Source organism: Podarcis melisellensis (genome assembly GCF_964234715.1).
Source record: "Podarcis melisellensis genome assembly, chromosome: 6".
NCBI classification, from domain to species: Eukaryota; Metazoa; Chordata; class Lepidosauria; order Squamata; family Lacertidae; genus Podarcis; species Podarcis melisellensis.
The window spans coordinates 29,844,669-29,863,826 of record NC_138538.1 but is presented as its reverse complement, the minus strand read 5'-3'; the positions used below and the strand labels follow the sequence as shown (position 1 = coordinate 29,863,826).

General features: G+C 42.8%; 1 long non-coding RNA gene across 2 annotated transcripts; it reads left to right on the top strand.

Moving 5' to 3' along the window:
* The first annotated feature begins 175 nt into the window (after window positions 1–175).
* On the top strand, window positions 176–6,409 carry LOC309373189. 2 transcript variants are annotated; one of them, XR_014169808.1, is made up of 4 exons: window positions 176–382; window positions 1,658–1,756; window positions 1,962–4,754; window positions 6,229–6,409. It is a non-coding gene; the product is annotated as an uncharacterized lncRNA (long non-coding RNA). The 2 variants fall into 2 exon arrangements; XR_014169809.1 differs by having other exon boundaries at window positions 176–445.
* The last annotated feature ends 12,749 nt before the right edge of the window (window positions 6,410–19,158 follow it).

Below are 19,158 nucleotides of genomic sequence, written 5' to 3'. Positions count from 1 at the left end.
CCCAGGTTGCGCAAGGTTCGCCGGTCAGGAGTTTCCCGGGCGCCATTTTTGAATGTAGTCGACTCAATTGGTGTCAGGATGGGAACGGAGTGGCGGTTGTCCCTGGAATATGGGTGTCACGGGGCGGGTGGAGGAGCGGCGGGCCGTTCCGCCAACACGGAGACGGCCAGAGCCGCGGTTTGTTGCTTAGAAAGGAAGCCGCGATAAATAATTGGGCCTGGTTATGGGAGAGGGCCGTGAGACACGGGCGCCTCGTCATAGAGATATGCGGGTGCCAGTCCCCATTGTCGTGAGGGGCGCTGGCGTCACGCGTGTCTCCCCGAGAGCCAAGGGAAGGCCCGCAGCAGGGGCTGAGGGAGGCGCTGGTTAGAGCCACCTGCGGGTGAGAGAGACGGGACGGGAAGCCACCGCGGGTTGGCTGCGAACCTTTTTCCAGTGGGTTTAGGTAGGGTTGCCATACGTCAACAACTTCGCCAAAAAGAAAAGCTCAACAACTTTTGTGTCCGGATTTTCACTTTTTGAAATATGTCAACTCTAGGTGAACTGGAAATAGCAGGGTCAAAAGCCTGTCAGGAAGGGTGCGGTCTCGGAAAGTATCTGCCTTCTATGCAGGAAGTCCAAGCTCTTGGCGTGAAAGCCCGTGGCCTTGTTGCCTCACTTCCTTTCCCACTCTTCTGATAGACATTGAACTTTGCTGATCCAACGCCCGCAGGTCTCCTGGACCTCCAAAAGTCTGTCCTGGCCCATGGATGCTTAGAATTATCTCCCAGTGCACCTGCACAATGCTATCCAATGTCCTTCAAATGAAAATCCTTCCTCCTACCCCACCTTTGCTTTACTTGGCACACCGATTTTCACGCCCTAATGTGCAATGAAGCACATACAATCAAAACTTTGGCATATTGCTTCTCTTGTTTGTTTAAAACGTTTTTATTCTCTTTAGCAAAAAAAGGCTCCTATAGTGAAGTACAAAGGATTGCTAACACTCCCTTCCCCTGGGTTTACAATCTGCCTCCTTTATTTTTTTGTTTCACTGTGTTGAATATTAGACTATGTTCCTCATGGAAGTAACCTGTCTTCTTGTACTATATTTGCCATGCTATGTAAATTGTGCTGGGAATGATAATGCTGGGAAAGATGATTAGATAGGTTTGTTGTACTTAAATATAAACAGCCAATGCAAGGCCCCTTAGAGAAGCAAGAGCCTGTTCTGTTGATCTCAGTGGAGCTGACACACCTGAAAAGTGAGATCAGCAGCACACTGCATAGTCTGCTTTGAGTGGACCTAACCTTTACCTTTTTTTACCTTTACCTGCACCACCTTGTAAGCATGTTTACGTTTGCTGTCACACACTCTGCAAGTATGTAACCAAGCTCTTTAGCCATTTGGTTTATAATGCAACATTTTAAATGACATTTTTAAATAAACCTTTTAGGTGGTTGTAGGGTGGTCCAAAAGGTAAAAGATTTAAAATGATAAAATTATTTTGGATCAATTCAAGGTGGTGTAGATGTTCTGTTAAAATATTGTGTATCATCCTAAGAAGGTCCAATAAAATCTACATTAATATTTTTTTAAGAGGAGTATATTCTGGAAGGTATATTTCAAATTTTGTTTTGGTTTATAATGACTAGTCATGCTATATTTACATTTTAGGTGATATGTCCAACAAGAATTCAGAGGGGTCTGACACAGAAAGTGAACATAATTTTTATTCTGACTGTTGGGAAGAAAGTCTTATACATATCAACAAAGGTAAACTGAAGACCAAACAAAGGAGTACCTTTATTCTAAATTATTAACTCTATTAATAGATAATTTCTAGAGTAGTCAATTTATTGCTGGCATTATAATGATGGATTATGTTAACTGCTTTTGAAAAAGATTACTTTGGTGTGTTTTTTTGTAATGTTCGGAAATAATGTTTTTGAGTTGATAGGTTTTCTTTTTTTCCCCCCAGACTCACTTGACTCTGACAGTGAAAGTGATCTCTATCTTCATTCAAATAGTCAGTGCAGTTTGTTTGAAAAAGAAGGAAAAAACAAATTGAAAAAAACTTTATTGGTCTCAGAAAAGAGCTTTAGAAAATACTGCAAAAACTGCCCCTTTCTACAACATTTAGAGAACACTACACAGTTTCAAGTGGAATTATCTCCAGAATCTATATTGCAATTAAACTTTAAGGACTGTCAGACAAATGGTCAGTCGTCAAAAGCTTATTCACCCAAAATATTTCCAGATCTTGACCGGTCTTATAGAGACCATTTGTGCTTAAATTGTAGAATCCCTTATGTGACTGTTACTAAGAATTCAGAAAAAGAACAAACCTTTTATACAATTAAGGAAGCTTATGCATTTGATAAGCTACATCAAAATCATCCATCAACTGATTATTATCCCACTTCAAAGCAGAACAAAGCTGTGCAAGTTTCCTTTCCTTGCAAAGAAACGGAAGCTGAGGAAAATGCTGTCTGTGAATTTTTCAAACAATCAGCAATACATTCTGAAGTAGAAGAGACACCAAACAGGAAAGCTATAATATTTCACGGTACTGAAAGTATTTTCAGTAAAAAGACAAATTCTAATGAACTGGTGAAAGACAATTCTGATTACTCTTCAGAAAAGCCTTATAAAACTCACAGTCCACAGACACCTGAGCAAATCTATTTGCACCCCAGTTCTGGAGAACTTGTTATTTCCTTGGTATTAGAAGCAGCATATAGAGATCCATCTGGTTCATCACAAGGAGTTGGTAATTCTTCAAGTGTTAGGGTGGGAAAAGAAGATTCACAGAGGCATGCTTTAGCTTTTAAATTTAAAGGACCGGAATATAACCAGTTGTTTAAAAAGTTGCGTATTTCTATTGTTCCAAGTTCTGTACACTCAGATACAGAGAAGGAAAAACATAATACACCTTTTATAAAGCTGGTAGGGCTTTCACAAATTTTGGTTGATGAGTCCAGACCGTCTTTTGCCTCCCATGCTGAATCATCTGAAGCTAGTCAGCCTCTGGCAACTCATCCAGAGCCATCTGAATCCCGAAGCTTCAACAGTGATTCTGACCAAGTGCTATCTTCACTGGAACTTTGGTCTTCCAGTGGGTTCTTTCCATCACTGAAACATTCACACACAACTCAGTCTTCCCACTACTTTGTCCAATCATTGCCATGTTACAAGGTTACCCCTGTTCATAGGACTTCTGAAGTTCAGAAAGTTCAACTGAAGGCCTCCAGGCCTGTGAAATCTGTTGTGTTTACCAAAAGCACAAAAGTACAGAAGGACAGGAAATTGAGAGCCAAACCTCATACTTCCAAATTTCAGTGGTCCAAGGCTTTGGATACTGAACCTATAAACCAAAATCCTCAAGCAGCAGAAATAAACAAACCATATTTTGTACCCTTAACACAGACTACTAAATGTACCTGCAGCCCATTGCTTGATTTAACTGTTGATTTGCATTCTGAAGGAAAGTATTCTGAAACGCTCCGAAGTGTTCACAGAAAATATTGCAAAAGAACTGGAGGTGGCAAAGTAACTCCTAGATTTTCCTCCTGTTGCCTGCGAAATCCAAATCATAGAAGCCATTTTGAGAATCTCCAATATATTTCTCCAGGAAGAAAGAAAAGCAATTCAAAGATGCGAAACATACTGAACTATTGTTTAGGTTGGACTGGAGGACAGAAGCCATGTGAAAACTGTAAAGGGGGTGTTTCTCCCACTCTGGATAGTTCAAATATAAAGAGGAATGAGATATGCACTCCACATCCCCCAACTGATGGAAATTCCATTGCCTCACTTCTTCCAGGTTCAAGGAATAGTCCAGGTCCACTTCCTACTGCACTGTCTCTTTCAAATGAGTGGAGGCATTCATCTGCTCCCTGTATGCAAACTGAAAGAGGCACTTGGAGTCCTGCACTATCCTATTCTGATGCTAAATGTAGCAATTCTCATTCTCCTTGTGCAAATATTAAAGTAGTGCAGCTACCCAGGGAAATGAATATGCTTAAAAATATAGGTATGGAAAAAATGGATTTTGGAGATGTCCAGATGGCTGGTGGAGGCTTATCCCCCAGGAAGCATTCAATCTGCCCATGTGGAACTATGTCTCAATGTGGCTTGTTCCCCAATGGAGATATTTCAGAGTTGGTTAAGGAAAAAGTTAGAGGAAGCCCCAATATTAACCCGAGAGCCAATATGACTGAATTCAGCAGGGTGAATTCCCATGCAGGAACCTTCAACACGCAGGAAGACTGCTGTGCTAGTTGTCGTCATTTCTCTCCAATGTGTTATTTTCATGATCCACAAGAAGTGGCAAGAAATCATTTTACTAAAGTACAGTCCTTCTTTGAGAATGGATGTCCTAGGAACTTGAGAGAAAATGTAGAGAGAAACAAGGCACAGAAAAGAGGTGAAAGAAAAAATGTCAGCTTCCATATAGGACCGAGTTATTCACAAGTGACAGGTACACACAATGCATCACTTTCTAATTATGGCTACCAGGCACCTGTTTATCACTCTGAATGCTCAGGCTGTTCATGCTGCCAGAATACTGTTAAAGAACATCTTGACTTAAAACATCAAGTGCTAAAGAACTGCTTAAACAGAGAGAGTGTTTTTCTAGTGGACCCTGGAAAAGGGACTAGAAGCCAGTGCAAATGTTCCCAAGAAATCCCGCTTTTCTGTGTTGACCAAACTGATATGTATAAGGGAAACAGGTGTGATTTCCATGAGAACAGAATCTAACCTCACTCAGGTTTGTACTCGTTTATATAATTTTTTATATATGTGTTGCTATCAAGTTGGAAGGATATAGACGTACTGTACTTTTCTGATCTGCAATTATTCCCCCCCCCCATGCCACTGAGAAAGTGGGTACAAATGATGCTCACAAAATTGCATGTTTATCTGTAGAAGAAAAGTGTTTTGTTTAGCAAACTAAATAGTGAGGAGAACATTTCCATCCCAGATTTCTCTCTGACATGCTAGTTTTCTATGGACTGGGATTTTTTTTTTCTTATGGAAAAACATTAAATCTTGTGAACCCCCACCTGTAGCCCTAACACAGATGTACCACTTCAGTGAAAATTAGATCAAAGACTTTATGACTGTCTGTAAGGAAGTTCATATGCATTTCTTATTGAACTAATAACTCTGCAAATTGTTTTCTTATTTGAACTTTTCTACCTAACAATGAAGACTAGGTCCCGAGTTTAAACTTATCAACTAAGTTCCAGCTCAGATTTTTAATTTTAGTTATGTATTTCTCATATTTTACTATTTGTATTTGTTTGGATAGCTTATGACTTGTCTCAAGCTTTGTGGGGGCAAAGCTTAATAAATTGTTTAAAAACAGTTGGGCAAATATTCAATGAAAGATAATTCTAGAACCATTAGGCAGCCATTGAGAATGTACACTGTACATGGTATAAACTATTACTGTCCATAGTACAGATGGCATTCTAAAAATATATATAGTGCTAATAATGAAATTAAGACTTAACTTATTTTCTGCAATCCAGCAGAACTTACACTTGCAACGTGGGTGGTGTTAAAAAAATACTCATTTTAAAGGCTTGTTTTCCCTCAGGCCGGCTTAGGCAGCGGAAACCCAACTCTTCAATAGAGTTTAGAATATGGATAATTTAAAATGGCCTAATTTAAGATGGCATAAATTCTGCTGGCTTCCTACAGATTGCTCTGCCGAAGTTGCATTTAACAATTGGGAGTCAATATTAAAAGTACACTGTAACTTTAAGCATACTTTTTGATATGAGCTGCTAATAAAAGAACCCAATTCATTCCTCTGTGTAAAGGTAAAGGACCCCTGATCGTTATGACTCTGGGGTTGCGGCGCTCATCTCGCTCTATAGGCCAAGGGAGCTGGCGTTTATCCACAGACAGCTTCTGGGTCATGTGGCCAGCATGACTAAGCCGCTTCTGGTGAACCAGAGCAGTGCACGGAAACGCCGTTTACCTTCCTGCTGGAGCGGTACCTATTTATCTACTTGCACTGTGTCTTTTAAACTGCTACGTTGGCAGGAGCTGGGACCGAACAACAGGAGCTCACCCCGTCGCGGGGAATCGAACTGCCGACCTGATCAGCAAGCCCTAGGCTCTGTGGTTTAGACTACAGCACCACCCGCGTCCCTAGGCAGTGACAAAGGTACCTGTCCAAAGGTAGCAGATATTTTTGTTCATCTCTCACTTGTGCTGTTTATTTTTATTAGGGATCTTCACATATTAACCAAGGATGGAAAAGGCTCGATGGAATCCACAAACGCTGTAAAAAAAGAAGAAGTTGGTACAGTTGTTTTCAATGACAAGTCGGTGGTTTAAAAAATGAAATGTTGACTTTTGTTGGTATGTGCTTTGTAGTGAATACCAATAAATGAAGACCCACAAAGGACAGTCACAATGGGTTGTAGCCAAATAGTGACACATGCAGCTCACGTTGATACTGCATTGCAGTTTCCCCACCAAGCAAAGAAGGATAAACTGTTTGATATACATGGAGAATAAGAGTGCTTCTAAATTGTTGCTGTTTTGGATTGTGGTTCAGTCCCATAATGGGAAATTCAGGTTACACAACTGAAATTTATTTGGCATTCTAGCATAGCAACCTTGCTTTCTCCCAGAATTGGACTTTTTGCCATAATCAAAGTGACTGAAAAATGCACTGGAAAGTGTGGATAATGCTTGAAACAACACGGTCTGTTATCTCCACACAGATCAGAATGAATGCTCAATAAATAATGTCTAACATCCCTGCAAACTTTATGCAAACAAATGATAAAAGCTCTATGAACAAGTTGCCTGGAAGGAACTTTAAATTTCAATCCTACGCCTGCTTATGGAGGAGTAAGCTCTATTGAAATCAATAGGACTTGTTTTAACAAAGATGTGTAACACTGCACTGTTAGCATCATAATAATGCATATTGTTTATGGTAAATTGCAGAAGTATATATGATACTAGTCTTAATACAGCAAAAGCAATGAAGTGTTGTGTGATATCTTGAAGACTAGCAGATTTATGGCATACACATTAGGCAGGGATAGCCCCCCTGACCGTGGCTGGAACTGATGAGAGCTTGGAGTGCAACATTATATTTGGCTGCTCCTAGATTAGAGATAATATTTTCTTTAGTTCTGTCCCAGATAGTTCTGTGGACTTAACTCTCCTTGAAAGCATGTTCTCCCTAAACAGGAGTATTGGATGAAAAGCTTGCTTTTTACCTCTGACCTGCCAGTGAAATGCTGCCAAGCAGCAGTTTGGCAGTCAGTGTTTCCTTCTGTTTTCTCCAGTGCTCCCTGCCAGTCTGCATGTAAGATTCATGTGACTATTTTCACTAGTTATGAATACCCAGTTCATGAATCCTGAGTCTCATGATAAATTTTTGTATCATCAAGTAGATGTGCAAGTAGATTTTTCTGCATTACCTTGTAGCATCCACATGATGGCAGTATATGAAGGCAAGACCCCTATCTTTTCAGGATTATTCTTCAGTATTTACAATATTATTTGAAACTTTCTCTTTTTCTTGTTTCAGTCGCTAAACTTTATAATCTGCACACTGTTCCTGTAAGATAGCTTTACTCAATTAGCTTTGCAGGAGACCTGAGCTTAATAGCAGAGATTTTGTGGCATTACCAGTCTATGCAGATCAATGTAGCTAGTAAATTCACTTGGTCATGAATGACATAAACTGCAGCTGATGTGCATGCTTATGCATTAGCTTTTCCGGGTCTAGGATTCAGTATGGTTGAAATACAATTTTTGTAACTAGCTGTGACTAATCAATTGATTCACATCACTTCACTATGATCCTATTTAGGTTTACAGTGTGATAAAAGTGGATGTTATGGACTGATGGTTTCAGCTGTTCCATTGAATTTATACTCTCTTGCTGAGTTTCTGTTTAAATCACTAGTTACTTAAAGGAATGTGAAGCTATGGAAGGAGAGATCAGTCTAGCTCTTATCTATGTCGTTTTCACAGGTGATCATTCATTTGTCCGTGTTCATCTGTATTTTTTAAAAAATGCGATGAAAATTTGTATTTAAATATCTATTTTCTCATATTACACATTTCTAAATGTATTTTATCTTAAAATAGGCATTTTCATACAAATTTTGGTGTGCCTTTTGAATCGAGATCTGTATTTCTACATTCAGAGAAGTGTGAAATGTCATAGTGAATGTGCATTCCACATGCTCATAGTGTATGTCATTTAGTTTGGATAAATAATATTATAATTTACAGCACTCCTCTGTTGACATCATTATTAACATGGTCTCTTTGTTATGGTAGATTGGCCACATTGCCCCCCCCCCAAAAAAAAACTTGATGAAGGGTCGCTCTGTTGTTTTGCTTCAGCTACTCTAGAACAGTTCGTGATCTTATACATAACAGATTCTCACTAAACAACCCATACACTGTCCCAATCATTTGAAATCATCTGCTTAACCTCTGACTGCTAAAGTTTCACTCACACACTTTGAAGTTAGTTTTTAGTCATAAAGGTAGAAACTTGCGAAGGAGGAGGAGGAGGAAAGATTCTCAGGGTGCCATATTCACATCATGTCCTTGCCAGATTTTACACTTGGATAGAATCATAGAATTAAAATAGCACTATACTTAGATTTAGGATTACAAATTATTATCAGAACTGGATGGGGTCAAAAAGCCATCTAATTACAACCACACAAAGCCCATTAAGGCAGGACCATTTATCCTCCAGATCTCTGCCACCAACTACTTTGTTTACACTATCCAGACCCGACATGGTAAAAGAGAACAGGCACTCCAGAAAAAACACTTGCAGAACACTCTACAGGATGAAGGTGAAAAGTAAATTAGATCCCTTCCCAGATTTCTTTTGATTTTTAAGTTTTCAGGGAACTTCATAAAAATTATTTGTCACATAATATGAACCACCTAAGTTTCTAAAAGTTTAAACACACTTTGTAATACTAAAATTCTCTTTTATGCCACAATCAAAATATTTACCCTGGGCAGCTATTTCAGTGAACTTTACTGTGTGCTTAGGACAGCAGCATTAATCATCCTGTTGATAATTCAAGATAGCAGAGGGACACACTAAATCTGTTCTGGACAGGGGAGAGGTGGTTTGGATACTGGAGGGACAGAAGTGATATCTTTGTCATACAAAGACTACAAGCAGGTAAAGTTTGAATTTACAGTGCCAGGCCTCCCTTTGTAGGGATGGAGGAACAATTTGAATGGTCAGCTGCCAGAGACTTATGGAATCTGATGGATTTCTGAATGTGCTGGGGGATTTTTCAGTAGCCAAAGCTGATAAACCTGTGGAAGCCTTTACCTCGTTTTAGTATAATGCAGCGAGGAGACCTATTGGCAAAATCGCTCCAGATTACACAGGTTTTGAAGATGGATCTGTTTACACAGGCATTCTCATCTTTTAGTTTCTCTTTTAGTTGCTGTGCTGTTCTAATGAGATGGTTTTCCGGATATTTTAATCATGGATATTTAACTTTTAATGTTTTAGTGGGATTTTAGAGGGGGTTTAGTGAGATTATTTTATATATCATAGTATAATTATTGTGTATTTTTATTCTTGTATTTTTTAAGAATGTTGTGCAATTGGTGTTTTATAAACTGCTTAGATTCTGTCTGGTCATAGAGTGGTATATAAATTAATGAAAAAGAAGAAGAACGTACTATCGGCTGTACACAACCATAGAGTTTATCCTTTGATGCCCATCCTGCTGCTTGTTGGATTGCTCACCCTGGAGAACTTTTAATATTGTTACCCAGAAAATAGCAATCATGCTTCTGTCATGCTGACAGCTAAAGTATATACTGCTGCCACTTTAAAAGAGTACAGATCTGAAGATGACTGCATTCTTTCTCAGGTCTTTAGCTATATTTCAGCCTTTAATAGTCCTGGTAAGAGGCAGGATGAAAGGTCAATAAGTGATAAGCAGTTGAGTGGGTTGTCGCTTCTCTGAGTGTTTTCTATTGACTCTGTGCTCTAAAATGGAATTGTAGGCATGGTTTTGTCTCCAGTTGGTATGGAGACTGGGTTGATGTTATAATATCCCTATTTGCTTATGAAGGAAGCCTTCAATAATTGAGCTAACTACTTTTCTTAATGTGGCTGAAGTTGATAACAAAAGTCAGCAGCAGATACAGCAGTGGATGTTACCATGCTGGAAGGGAACAGAATAGAGTCTGTACAAAAGATCAGAACAAAAGTCTGCCTCTGGTGAATTGGTCTTGGGCAAAACTGAACTTGTGTGGTTAGGTTGAAATGCAGAGCAAAACATATCTATAGTTGATTTCTCCCCTATTTTCCAGTCATGGTCAGGGCTTGTTAATAACACAGTTACTGGTATTTGACAATTGCTAAAACTGTCCTCTTAATTGTAGTAGGATTGCCTACTGTGGTATAGTAATCACTAAGATACCTTGCGTGTAATTTTGTAGCCCAGAGAAGAGACAGTAAATTGGCAACAAAATGAAATATAATTGCTCTCATTTCATTCATGTCAGTGAGTGAGATTGGAATATAAATTTGTGCTGGAGCACTGATCCTCCACAGTATTATCAGCATTTGAAGTATATCTTCTGAAACTACATGCCACAAATCACTTTGGTAGTGCCACCCATGGAAATGCCTGTTCCTTTTATGAAATGGATCTAGACAGCTATTTTTTTACACCTAGGAGTTTATTCAAAAGATACATTTTTGTAATTTTTATTTGACATTATACTGAAAAAGATACCCTGATCAGAAAATAGTTGCTAATATATTTTATTAAAACTGGAAAGGAATTCATGTCAGAAGATTGTGGTGTTTTTGCATCATATATATATATATATATATATATATGCAGGTTTTGGTGTCCTCGGGTGTCTTCCCGTGTAAAAGTTGGGGTGTCTAGGCGACGTTTCGACGAGGTCTCACTCGTCATCTTCAGGCTGGTGCTTTCGGCTTCTTGTTACTGGAACAGAGCAGGATCTCAGTGTTTGAGTTCCTATAAATACTGTTGAGGGGGTGTGGTGTATAGCCTCCAATGTTCTGGGCAGAGAGGAAGTTCCCAGGCTAGTGTGCCTTTTCTTCTTTTGTTCCTTAATTACTTGAGGGATATCTTGAGTGATTTCTTGAGTGATATCCTGAGTACCACTTAGGTGGGTCATTAGGTGTGGATTAGTTGCTAAAGTCTTTGTGTCTTGACCTCTTGAACTTTGTGAAGAGTTTTTCTGAGAAGATGGCTGTACTGCACTTAGTTGTGCTCTGGCTTGGCTTCGTGTATAGGGGCGAGCTGTGGTTTTGTGGCCTGTGTCAGCCAGATCTGTGTAGGGATTGCAGGGGGGTGCAGCATCCGGAGGTGCCACCATGGTTTGGCTACTGGATGGTGTCTGTAATTTATCTGTGGAGAGGGTCTGGGTTTGGGTCTGGTGTGGTTGATTGGTGATGGCGTTCTGTGTGCCTCTGGATCTGGTGTCAGTTTTTGTGGGGAGGGCTAATTTCCAGATGTCTGGCAAGCGGGATCATGGAAGCCATCGAGATAGAGAAACACCCTCACAACATGAACAAGCGTGACGACACATCCCGCTTGCCAGACATCTGGAAATTAGCCCTCCCCACAAAAACTGACACCAGATCCAGAGGCACACAGAACGCCATCACCAATCAACCACACCAGACCCAAACCCAGACCCTCTCCACAGATAAATTACAGACACCATCCAGTAGCCAAACCATGGTGGCACCTCCGGATGCTGCACCCCCCTGCAATCCCTACACAGATCTGGCTGACACAGGCCACAAAACCACAGCTCGCCCCTATACACGAAGCCAAGCCAGAGCACAACTAAGTGCAGTACAGCCATCTTCTCAGAAAAACTCTTCACAAAGTTCAAGAGGTCAAGACACAAAGACTTTAGCAACTAATCCACACCTAATGACCCACCTAAGTGGTACTCAGGATATCACTCAAGAAATCACTCAAGATATCCCTCAAGTAATTAAGGAACAAAAGAAGAAAAGGCACACTAGCCCGGGAACTTCCTCTCTGCCCAGAACATTGGAGGCTATACACCACACCCCCTCAACAGTATTTATAGGAACTCAAACACTGAGATCCTGCTCTGTTCCAGTAACAAGAAGCCGAAAGCACCAGCCTGAAGATGACGAGTGAGACCTCGTCGAAACGTCGCCTAGACACCCCAACTTTTACACGGGAAGACACCCGAGGACACCAAAACCTGCATTCCTGTACCCGTGAAAATCTACGAAAGCAAATATATATATATATATATATATATATATATATATATATATATATATATATATCAGATATAAAGCATTTACCTTGTTATAATCTGTTTGCTAAGATATCTAATCTTTATGATAACAAAATTGAAATGTAAATTAAGTAGATAGTGTCCAATGATAATACTTTTATTAATCAAGATTATTATCTGCTATGTTTGTTTATTGTGTGTTAAGTTTTATGTATATTTATGTTTTATAATAGTAATAAGCTGTCCTGGATAAGTTCTGTTGGAAAAGGGAAAAGATAACTGAGGAAGGCAAAATTGTATAAGGTGGGATGGAAAGAAAAAGAGTCAACAAAATTGTCACTCACCAAACTTAAACTGTGAAAAAGGCTGAATTGAAAATGGAGACAATAGATGTACTGCTTCCTGTTTATCTGTTTGCTTTGTAACACAAAATACCGTAATAAAAACTAATTAAAACAAAAAGCAGAATTGGCACCGTTCTGAAAATACTCATGTCATCTGAAGGGGCTAATATGTTTTCTGAGACCACACACTTTTAGCAAGGTTTAGACATTTTATTTTCCAAATGCTTGTGGTGATAGATACCGTATTTTAAAAAGCTGCTTCATGTCTCAGATGGTTAGTGCCTCTTGTGTCTCTGTTCAGTACATAACATAACAAGGAACACTTACTTAAGCAAGGCTGAAAGTATCACTTAAATAGGTGAACTGATGTTGGCGGGATTAATTAAATGAGATGGGATAATTGTAGAACCATAATGCTTTATCAGTCACTTGATTAATTGATCATTTTAAAACTTTGATCAGTTTAAATGGTGTACCCAGTTCTTTGAGGGGCAGATTTTCTAAAAAGATGTTAATTATTCTTAAACTAAGTACTTACAAATAAATGAGTGACAAGCACCTTCTTAGTAAAGGTATTCCTGTCACATAGGTGCCTACTTTGATGGAGCCATGTGACATCCAAAGACAAATAAGCCTTTTGTTTCAGACATATTAAAATTCATATGAAAATTAATCAAAATGTGTTTAATCAACTGAGTTTTATTTAGCTGAGTAACAACCCTGTTTTTTAAAATTATATATATAAAATTGGAGACAAGCTTTTAGTATCACATTTCTAATCTGATGGTTTCCTATGCCTGAGTCTTGCCTTAAAAAGTTGTTCCCAATCACTTTTCACATATGATTTGGGGAGGGTTTGAGTCCTAAAAAGTGGCTAAACATCTCATGATGGATAACTAAAAATTCAGGCCCCAATGCCTGATGCATATTTAATACAAACTTTTTACCTATGCATCTCTTGCAGGATACATACCAGGCTGATACAAGCCTGTTCCACCATGACAGCAGCTCAGCAGAGTATCTGACAATTAATTATGGATGGAAAAAGGCAGCTTTTAAGAAAGTTGGAGGTGGTATTATGATGGAAACAACCCCATTGTTTCCATGGGGTACAGGCTTATTTCTTTTGCATCTCTGTTGCCTATGATCAAGCATTTTGAAAAGATTTTTAAAACTCTAGAATGCTATTTAGAATCAGTAGTGGAATCAGTGTGCAGTGCAAACCATGAGCTGAAGTGACTGTCATATCAAAAGCATTCTGAAAAAATACTGTTCCCAGCCCACGGGAACAATGTGAATCGTTGTCTGTAGGCTTTTATTTACATCAAGTATTTGTTTAATAATAATAGAATGTGTTTTGTCAGGGAACTGACATCTAAAGCGCCGCAGGTGCAAAGGCTCCCTGAGGTTGAGAGAGCAGTAGCAGCGGAAGAGGGAACCAGTAGAGGGCGAGCAAGAACTCCAAGGGAAAGTGAGTCGGAGGGATGGCTCAGAGACGCTTCAAGCGAAACCAGTGGGGAGGTCTCAGGACCTCCTATAGGGACACCCACACCTCGACGGAAACTGTCACGCCGAGAGGCCAGACGACGTGTTTCCGTTAAGGAGCTTTTATGTTGGAAACGTTTCCGAAAGCAGCCACTTTCGGATTCTACTAGTGATTGACGCAGCCATGCTGGAGGGGCTCCGTCACAGGCAGAGGTTTGAAAACCTGATCAAACTCTGAGGGACTTGCATTTTACGCACAAGCAGCTCATCGTCCCATCACAGCAATCCGAAAGTCACCGAAAGCCAGCTTGTGCAGAGAGAAGCATCATGAGCAACCCAGCCGGAACCGGGGGTGCAGGAGCAGCTGGAGGGGGTCCAAGCCTGGAAGAAAGGTACAGAGCGTTGGAGATCCAGTTGGCGCTGCAAACGGCGAGGCTTGAGGAGAGGAGGGCTCAGGATGCAGAAAAGGGAAAGGAGAAAACCACCCCGCTCGCCAGAAAGGTACCAGGATTGGTGCAGAAATTCAGGGGGGATCCCAGGAACTATCATGCCTTTAGAACAGAGATGCAATACGCTCTAAACTTGCAGTTTGATGACTTCCCCGACGAGGAATCGCGAGTGGCGTATGTGATTGGCCATCTCGAATCCGGGGCGAAAGATTGGGTTAGACCCCTGATGGCAGCGAATAATGAGATCTTAAAGGACACGAGGAAGTTTTTTCGTGCCATGGACCTGATGTTTTCCAGCGATATTGAGCAGGGGGTGGTGCGAAGGCAGTTAATGGCTTGCCAGCAAGGAAGCAGATCTGTCCGTGAGTACTGGACTGAATTTACTATGCTGATTCATAAATTGGGGTGGGACCTATCGGCGGAGCCCATCCAAATGCTTTTCGAAGAGGGGCTTTCTTCAACCGTCAAAGATGAGCTTTCCCGGGGGCCCAGGGCGGAGTCTATGGACCAATTAACCAAATCTGCGCTGGCCATAGGAGCGCGCCAGGAGGCGAGGGCTTTGGAAAGGCGGGAAGGGAAAGGAGACCGTTGGAGGGAGTTCCGCATTCCAGACATTCCAGAGCCATCTTTCCCGCCGGCAGAGCCGATGGAAGTTGGAACAGCGCGGGCGCGCGCAGTTTCAAATCCCAGTGAAGGGCGGAAGAAGGAGGGAAAGAGCGCCAAGAGATGTTATCTCTGCCAACAGCCAGGGCACTTTGCCAGAGTCTGCCCACAAAGAAAGGAATGGCAAGGGATGGCAGGAGCTGTTGGGGGAAAGGAAGAGGAAAGCAAGGAGCAAGTAAAAGCCAACGCCTGGCTGCCACCGTCGGGGCACAGCAGCCAGGCCAAAGAGCAATGAAAGTGCCCATGCCAGAACCTCCCAGACCTGCTTTAGTGATAGAGGTGTTACTAGAACTGCCAAACGGACACCCACTAAAGGTCAAGGCGCTTTTGGATTCAGGCAGCTCCTGTAATTTCATGAGTAAGGAGTTTGCAGCTGAGCACCAGATACAGACCATCCCTTTAAGTAACCCCTTGCAGGTGACTACGATTGACGGCAGAGAGCTGTTGGGGGGAGAAGTTAGCCAACAGACTGTCCCGATGATAATGAGAGTGGCAAGGCACACCGAACAGATAGCGTTTAATGTGGCCATCCTGGGAGGAGCGCCCATCATTTTGGGGATGAGCTGGCTGGCGCTACACGATCCGCTAGTGGGCTGGCATCAGAGGGTGGTCTCCTTTGGGTCAGCGCATTGCCTAGAACACTGCAAGGAGGGGAAAGTCTCGGGAGGAGACAGAGTCACCCTAGCGGGGATGGTAGTGATGGGCAAAGGGAAGGTGCCCCCGCAATACGCAGATCTGAGCAACGTATTCAGCGAAAGGGAAGCAGACAAACTGCCACCGCATAGACCCTTTGACTGTCAAATCAACCTACTCCCAGGGGCCCAACTCCCAGTAGGCAAGCTGTACGCCATGTCAGACAGGGAGATGCAGGAGCTGAGGGAGTTCATTGACAAAAACTTGAAGCGAGGTTTCATCAGAGAGTCCCGAGCGGTGGGGGGCAGCCCAGTGTTTTTTGTGGACAAAAAGAACACAGACAAACCGAGACTGGTGTGTGACTTTAGGGCCCTCAATGCAGTGTCGGAGCCCCTGGCTTTCCCTATGCCCCGAATTGACGACATTTTGACCAGAGTAAGGAAGGGAAAGATTTTTACAAAACTGGACCTGCGGGGGGCGTACAATCTGATACGCATAAGGAAGGGAGATGAATGGAAGACCACCATGTTTACCCCTTTGGGAGCCTTTGAATACCTCGTTATGCCCTTCGGTCTACAAGGGGGCTCCGCCTGTTTTCAAGCTTTTATAAACCACGTTCTGGGACCTTTGCTCTACAAGAACTGTGTGGCCTTTTTAGACGACGTGTTGGTGTATTCGGAAGATGAGGAACAGCATGTGAGGGACGTTCGAGAAGTGTTGGGCAGGCTGCAAGCCAACCAGCTGTGGGTGAAACTGGAGAAGTGCCAGTTTCATACCAAGGAGGTGGAATTCCTGGGGTACCGCTTGTCAGACAAGGGATTGGCCATGGATCCAGGCAAGGTTCAAGCGGTACTGGAATGGAAGACACCGAAGACCAAGAAGGACGTGCAAAGATTCTTGGGGTTTGGGAACTTTTATCGGAAGTTCATCAAGAACTTTGCCCACTTGACGGCGCCCATCACCGACTGCCTCAGCAGCAAGAAGAAATTTGTTTGGACGGTGGAGGCGGATCGAGCCTTTGAAGAACTGAAAAGGGCTTTCGCCTCGGAAGAACAACTTCTGCATGTGGATTTACAAAAACCCATGAGAGTGGAAACAGATGCATCCGACCGGGCTATAGGGGCGGTCCTTCTTCAACCGGGGAGGAGTGCGTCGGAGTGGAGACCGTGTGCATTCTTTTCGCGGAAACTGAATAAGTCCGAGAGGAATTACACGGTGTATGACAGGGAACTACTTGCCATTCACGAAGCATTCCGGAGGTGGAGACATTTATTAATTGGGGCACAACACAAGGTGCAAGTGTGCACCGACCACAAAAATTTAGAGTATTGGAGAACAGCTCGAGTGCTCAACCAACGACAAGTGAGATGGGCACAGGAATTCTCCAAATTTAACTTTGAGATTTGTTATGTGCCAGGCCCAGAAAACGTCAGGGCGGATGCGCTCTCACGCAAACCAGAATATTGGGAAGGGGAGGAGGTGATCGAAGAGAGACATGTCATCCCGGAGGACCGCTGGGTGTGTGGGGCGGCGCTGGTGGGGCAACGGGAACTGGTGGAGGAAACGGAAAATGATGAATATGCCCAGGATAAGCTCAGAGGTCTCAGGGGGGAGGGCGAGAGCCCCGGAGGTTTTGAGGAAAGAAATGGGGCATTGTATTACAAAGGGGCACTGTATATACCCGAAGGTGAATTGAGGGGGAGAGTACTCAAGCAGTTGCATGATAGCCCCACGGCGGGACATTTTGGGCAACACAAAACCATGTGGTTGGTTACCAGGGAATTTTGGTGGCCTAAGGTGAGGGAAGATGTAAGGGAGTATGTAAGAGGGTGTGACCAATGTCAGCGAGCCAAAGGGGAAAGAAGGGCGCCGGCAGGGTTATTAGAACCTTTACCCACACCAGAACGGCCTTGGGAAGCGATATCAATAGATTTTATGACGGATCTGCCAAGGTCCAAGGGGAAAACAGCCATCATGGTAGTAGTAGACCTGTTAACTAAGATGTGCCATTTTGTAGCATGCTCACATGCAGTCACAGCGGAAGAAACGGCGAAGTTGTTTGTGGAACATATCTTTAGGTTGCACGGGGCTCCCTCGAGGGTGATCTCAGATCGAGGCAAACAATTTACTTCCAGGTTCTGGAGGAAGCTCATGAGCTTGCTACACGTGGAAGTTAATTTTTCAACTGCCCGGCACCCTGAAACCAACGGGCAGGCGGAAAGGGCAAATGGCATTCTTCAACAATATCTTAGGTGTTATGTCAATGACAGAGAGAACGATTGGGTCGAAAAGTTGGCGTTGGCAGAATTTGCCTACAATAATGCGGAGAATGTGTCCACAGGGATGAGTCCCTTTTTGGCTAATTACGGGTGTCACCCCAGGGCATTTCCAGGGGAAGGAGGGGAGAGATGGAGCGTTCCAGCGGCTGAACATTTTGTAGAAGAGATGGAAGCCATCCATCAGCAGCTCCAGCTCAACTTAGAAAGGGCCAAGGCACAATATAAGAAGCAGGCAGACAAGAACAGAAGGGAAGGTGAAACCATAAGGGTGGGGGATCAAGTGTGGTTGTCAACCCAAGGGTTGCCGTTCAAAGGGGGTTGTAAGAAACTGAGGCCCAGAAGATTGGGACCCTTTGAGGTGATTCAGCAGGTCAACCCGGTAGCTTTCAAACTCCGATTACCCAACCACATGAAATTGCACCCAGTGTTCCACAGGTCGTTACTGTCACCATACAGGGGGGGACGTGAAGGGGAGCACGTCAGGGGACCAGCCTTGGAAGAGAGGGAACGCCGCAACCATGTAGCGGAAATCCTCGATTCCAGGTGGAAGGGTAATCAGGTGGAGTATTTGGTGGCGTGGGAAGGGGAACCGGAGTCAGAAAACACCTGGGTAAGTGCAGAGGAAGTCAATGACGAGGTTTTAACAGAAACGTTCCACCAAAGGTTCCCGAGGAAACCTCAGCCTATAGCAAGGTTTAGGAGGGAGTATTTCGGCACCACCGATGAGGAAGAGGAAATGGAAGGGTTCGCGGAGTCGGAGTTGGAAGATGGAGTGGACTCTGATGACGAAGAGTACCTAGAGAGTAGGAACAGCAACAAGTGGAAGGAAGTGTTCGCGACGTCGGAAGATGAGGGAGGTTCTTTCAGGGGTTTTACCTCCTCACCGCCAGTAGGAGAGGAGACGGGAGGGGGTGAAGGGGGCCCTGGAGGGGAGGTGGATGTCAGGGAACTGACATCTAAAGCGCCGCAGGTGCAAAGGCTCCCTGAGGTTGAGAGAGCAGTAGCAGCGGAAG